At 40.5% G+C, this 5931-nt stretch overlaps 1 pseudogene; it reads right to left on the bottom strand.

Annotated features, from left to right (window-relative positions):
• Positions 1 to 4043: 4043 nt before the first annotated feature.
• LOC122150765 lies at positions 4044 to 4163 on the bottom strand (annotated as a pseudogene).
• Positions 4164 to 5931: the final 1768 nt, after the last annotated feature.

Here is a 5931-nt window from a genome sequence, read left to right on the forward strand (position 1 = left end):
AAACCATTTGCGCCACCTAGGGGCCTATAAGCAACAACACAGAGGAACCTGAAACGTAAATTTTTAGCTAAGGGAAAGCATCAGAAGAAAGATGCAGCAATGTGCTTCTGTTTCTGTAATGATTGCTGTTGTTGTTAAGCGCCGTCGAGTCGTTTCCGACTCATAGCGACCCCATGCACAGCAGAACGAAACACTGCCCAATCCCACGCCAGCCCCACAATCCCTGCTATACTTAAGCCCATCATGGCAGCCACCGTGTCAATCCATCTCATTGAAGGCCTCCCCCTCTTTTGTCGACCCTCCACCCTACCAAGCATGACATCCTTCTCCAGGGAATGGTCCCTTCTGACAACATGACCAAAATAGGTGAGACGAAGTCTGGCCATTCTTGCTTCCAAGGAGCATTCTGGCTGCACTTCCTCCAGGACAGATCTGTTAGTTCTTTTAGCAGTCCATGGTACTTTCAGCATTCTTCGCCAGCACCACAACTCAAAAGCATCAACTCTTCTTCGGTCTTCCTTATTCATTGTCCAGCTCTCACATGCATACCAGGCGATTGGAAATATCATGGCTTGTATCAGGCGCACCTTAGTCCTCAATGAGATATCCTTGCCCCTCAGACTTGAAACAGTTCCTTCGCAGTTGACTTTCCCAATGCTACACGTCGTCTAATGTCCTGACTGCTGCTTCCATTGGCATCGATTGTAGAACCAAGCAACGTGAATTCCTTGACAACCTCAATCTTCTCTCCATTTATTGTGATGCTGCTCATTGGTCCAGTTGTGAGGATTTTTGTTTTCTTTATATTGAGACGTAATCCATACTGCAGACTGTATTCTTCAACCTTCATCAGTAGGTGCCTTAAGTCATCCTCACTTTCAGCAAGCAAGTGATACTCACATGATTACAGCCTTGGAAACTCCACGGGGCAGTTCTACTCTGTCCTGTAGAGTCATTGTGGGTCAGAATCAACTCAAAGCGCTTTTTGGTTGGTTTATTTTTTTTTTAAGTGAAAAATGCCAGTTTTAAAACACTACATACTATATGATTCCTTTCATATCATATTTTAGAAAAAGGCAATACTATAGAGATGGAAAATAAACCAAATTCCCCAGAGATGGGAGAGCGGGTTTGACTGGGTGAAGCACTAGGAAATTTTTTCAGGACCGTGTAGTTATTGTATATGGTAATGTAGTGGTGGATACCTAACACTATGCATTTATTTAAACCAACAGAACTTTTCAGCACAAATAGGAAAGCTTAATGTGTGCAAATTAAAAAAAAAAAAAAAAGGAATTAACTAGGAGGTCAGGAGATCCCGGGATGAAATGCTGACTGTGACAAAAGAATCTAACCCTATTACCACTATATAATATACCATCACTGGAGAGAGAGGGGAGAAAAGTGCTGACCTAAAATTAATTAAGCCTCTGGCTGCAAAAAGCTTGAATTTGGTAGCATAATAGAGACAACGGTTACTGCTAGCAAAGCAGGTAGAAAACTTTCTTCTCAAGACAGGAAAACTACCTTATCAAAAATTTACTATTTAAAATTAATTCACTTAGGTTTCTCAAATGAAAATTAAGGATATTAATAAAATTTACACCTAACATGATTTCATCTGAAGTACAAAGTCCTTAAGAAGTTAAATCTCTCATTACACAGAATTACAAGTGAAAATGCAGGTAAGGGTCTTCTTTTTGTTTTCTCCACACCTCCAAGAGAAAAGGTTGGGGAGGAAAAGAAAAAAAGGGACAAAGAACAGAGGAGACAGGAACTACCCACCAGAGTCAGTGGGAGGAAGAGGTCCTGTCGATGCACAAACCACCCAAGAGTGTGAGCAGAACAAAGAGGCAGCCAGCACGAAGCGCTGATGCCCACTCCCACTGACCACGTCACCGATTGTCCCCACTGAAAAGAACCCACAGAAGCCTCTTCAGAGTCCACAGACTGCTCAGCGGTCTGAGTGGCACAGACCAGACATAACCTGCTGCCCCAACAGATGGAAGCTGCTTTAAGTGCTCCTCTTCTGAAATGAGGTTAGACATTTAAAACAGTCTCTTCACTGGGAAACACGGTACCCTGTTGGGGTCATCTTAATGATGTTTGCCAAACTTCCCATTATAGTCTCCATTCCAATAATCTCACCTGCCCCCATCATGCAAATAGGTCTACGTGGGGGGGAGGGGGAGGATGGGGACCAGGAATAGTAAAGAAATTAAAACCTTACAGCATTGTGCCTTGGAAGTCCCAGCACTTAAAAGAATTCAAGTAATGGCTCATGTGGGTATCACTTGAATAATCTCAAACTTTTTTTTTTTTTTTAACTTTTATTGTGGTGAAAATATATACACCAAGATGTTCACCAACCTGACAACTTCCACATTTACAGCTCAGGGACACTGATATTTTTCATGTTGTACCATTACTGCTATCCTTTTCCAAAATATTCCACCACTGGAAAATAAGCATTCCCTGGTAAACAACAAAAAACAACATTCCCTGGTAAAAAACAAAAAAAAAAAAATATATCCTTCCATATATAAACCTTTCCCTTGCTTTTTAAAATAGTGGACTAAAACAATATTTGTCCTTTTGTGATTGACTTTTTCACTCAACATAATGTCCTCCAAGTTCATCCACGTGATGCATTGTTTTGAAGATTCTACATTATTCTTTACGGTTGCATAGCATTCCATTGTGTGCATGTACCATAGTTTGGTTATCCACTGATCTGTTGATGGGCACTTAGGTTGTTTCCATCTCTTTGCTATTGTGAATAGTGCAGCAAAGAACATGGGTGTGCATTTATCTATTTGTATCCTGGCTCTCACTTCTTCAGGACATATACCTAGTAATAAGTTTGTTGGATCAAATGGTATTTCTATTTCCACCTTTTCAAGGAATTGCCATACTTATTTCCACAGTGGTTTTTATCATCTTACAGTCGCACCAGCAGTATATGAGAGTCCCAGTCTCTCCACATTCTCACCAGCATTTGTTAGGTTCTGTTTTCTTGTTTCTTACTAATAGCAAAATGCTATTAGTACTGGGGTAAGATGGCATCTCGTTTTGATTTGCAATCTCCCTAATGGCTAATGATTACAAACATTCCTTCATGTGTTTGTTGGCTGACTGAATATCTTTCGTGAAATGTCTGTTCATGTCTTCTGCCCATTTTTAAACTAGATTGTTTATTTTGTTGATGTTGAGGTGTTGCAGTTTTCTATAAATTTCAGAGATAAGTCCCTTGTCAGTTGTCATTGGCAAATACTTTTTTTCCATTCTGCAGGTTCTCTTTTTACTCTTTTGAAAAAGTCTTTTAATGCACATAAGAATTTCATTTTTAGAAGGTACCAATCATCTAATTTATTGTCTGCTGTTTGTGCATTTTGTGTTATGCTTGATAGTCTATTTATGCCATAAATTAGGGCCCCTAAGTTTGTCCCTATTTTTTTTTTTTTATGAACTTTATAGTTTGAGGTTTCACATTTAAGTTTTTGATCTATCCAGAGTTAGCTTTTGTGTATGGTGTGAGGTATGGATCTTGTTTCATTTTTCTGCAAATGGATATCCAGTTTTGCCAGCACCACTTATTCAAAAGACTATCTCTTCTCCATTTAATGGATTTTGGCCCTGTGTCAAAGATCAGTTGACGATAAGTCAGTGGGTCTATTCCTGGGTTCTCAATTCTGTTCCGCTGGTCTATGTGTCTGTCATTGTATCAAAACCAGGCTGTTCTGACTACTGTGGCTGTAGAGTAAGTTTGGAGATATGGGAGTGTGGAGACCTCCTACCCTGTTGTTCTTCATAAGACTTTGCTTATCCGAGGCCTCCTTCCTTTCCATATAAAATTGTTGTTGTTGTTGTTGTTTGCCGTTGAGTCGGCCCCGACTCATAGCGACCCCTCCTTGGGTTTCCGAGGCAGTATCACTACGGAAGTAGGATTGCCCAACCTTCCTTCCGAGGAGTGGCTGGTGGGTTTGAACCGCCAGCCGTCTGGTTAGCAGGCAAGTGTCTTAGCCACTATGCTACCAGAGCTCCCTATACAGCACCCGGTATTCCCAGGTGGTCTCCCATCCAAGTACTAACCAGGCCTGACCCTGCTTGGCTTCCGAGATCAGACAAGATCGGGCGCATTCAGATATAAAATTAGTGATTTGTTTTTCTACTTCTTTGAAGATGCTGATGGAATCTGGATCGGGATTGCACTGCATGTACAGATTGCTTTGGGTAGTACCGACATTTTCACAATGTTCAATCTTCTTATCTATGAGTATGATATGTTCTTCCATTTAAGTAGATCTCTTATAGTTTCCTGAAGTAGTGTTTTTTTCCAATTTTTTTTTTATTGTGATTTGGGTGAAAGTTTACAGAGCAAATTCACTTTCTATGCAGCAGTTCATACACATTTTGTCTCATGACACTGACTGCAATTCCCCACAATGTTAACAGTTCTCTTTCTACTTCCTCCCCGTAGTTACCTCTTTCCTGTGTCCTTCTCTCCCATGCACTCCTGCCCAGAGCTGTCTCCCTGTACAAGAACTGCCCTTCTGTTTTCCCATAATTGATCACTCCAAAGAGTGTATCAACCTGATGTAAATGCTCACTCCATATGCCTGTCTATTATTTAGTTAGAATCCATAGGAATGGGTTCAATTCCAGACCTGAAGGATAGCTAGGGGCTAGTCTCAGCGCTCTCACCAGGATCTATCAGACCAGCAAACCTGGTCTTTTTTATGATTTTGAGTTTTGTTCCACGTTGTTCTCCTACTCCATTCAGGATCTCTTGCACAAATCCCCAAGTGGTTGACAGTAGTAGATGGGCACTATCTAGTTCTTCTGGTCTCATGGTCATATAAGGCTGAGGATCATATGGTCTATAGTCCCGTGGACTAATTGTTTCCATGCCTCTTTGGTTTTCTTCATTCTTCATTGCTCTGGACAAGGAGAGACCCATCGTTCCATCTAGATGGCCACCTGCAAGCTTTTAAGACCCTAGATGCCACTCACCAAAGTAAGATGTAGAACAGTGTTTTTGTATAGTATGTTATGCCAATTGAACTTGATAATCCCTGTGACCATGGTCCCAAGCGCACAAGTCCAACTACTTGCTCCCTCAGGGGAGCTGGCTGTGGCCAAGAAGTCACCACAACCTTGTCCCTTGTCAGCACTCCTATGCACTTGGACATTCTTACAGCACTGAAGTAGTATTTTGTAGTGTTCTTTTTACAGGTCTTTTGTGTTCCCCATAAGATTTATAACCAACTATCTTATCTTTCTGGTAGCCAGCATAAATGGTATCAATTTCCTTATTTCCTTTTTCGAGACCTCTTTGCTGGTGTAAAAGAATCCCACTGATTTTTATATTGATGATCTTGTATCCTGCCACTAAGCTAAATCTTTCAATGAATTCCAGTAGTTTTCATGATGAGTCTCTTGGGATTTCTATGTATAAAATCATATCCTCTGCAAACAGGGATAGTTTTACTTCTTCCTTACTAATTTGGATGCCTTACATTTCCCTTTCTTGCCTTATCACCCTGGCTAGGACTTCCAATACAATGCTGAATAGAAGTGGAGATAGAGGGCATCCTTGTCTGGCTCCTGTTAGCAAGGGGAATAGTTACCATCTCTCTCCATTGCAAATAATGTTGGCTGTTGGCTTTGCATATATGTCTTTTATTATGTTGAGGAATTTCCCTTCTATTCCTATTTTTTGTAGAGTTTTTATCAGGAATGGGTGTTGGATTTTATCAAATGCCTTTTCCTCATCTATTGATATGATCATGTGATTCTTTTCCTTCATTTTACTTATGTGATGGATCATGTTATTTTTCTACTGTTGCACCATCCTTGCATACCTGGTATGAATCCCTCTTGGTCATGAAGTATTATTATTATTATTATTTTTTAATATGTTGTTGGAGT

The sequence above is a fragment of the Orycteropus afer genome, unplaced genomic scaffold (assembly GCF_000298275.1).
Source record: "Orycteropus afer afer isolate SDZICR_OR568_19922 unplaced genomic scaffold, OryAfe1.0 scaffold00226, whole genome shotgun sequence".
Taxonomy (NCBI): domain Eukaryota; kingdom Metazoa; phylum Chordata; class Mammalia; order Tubulidentata; family Orycteropodidae; genus Orycteropus; species Orycteropus afer.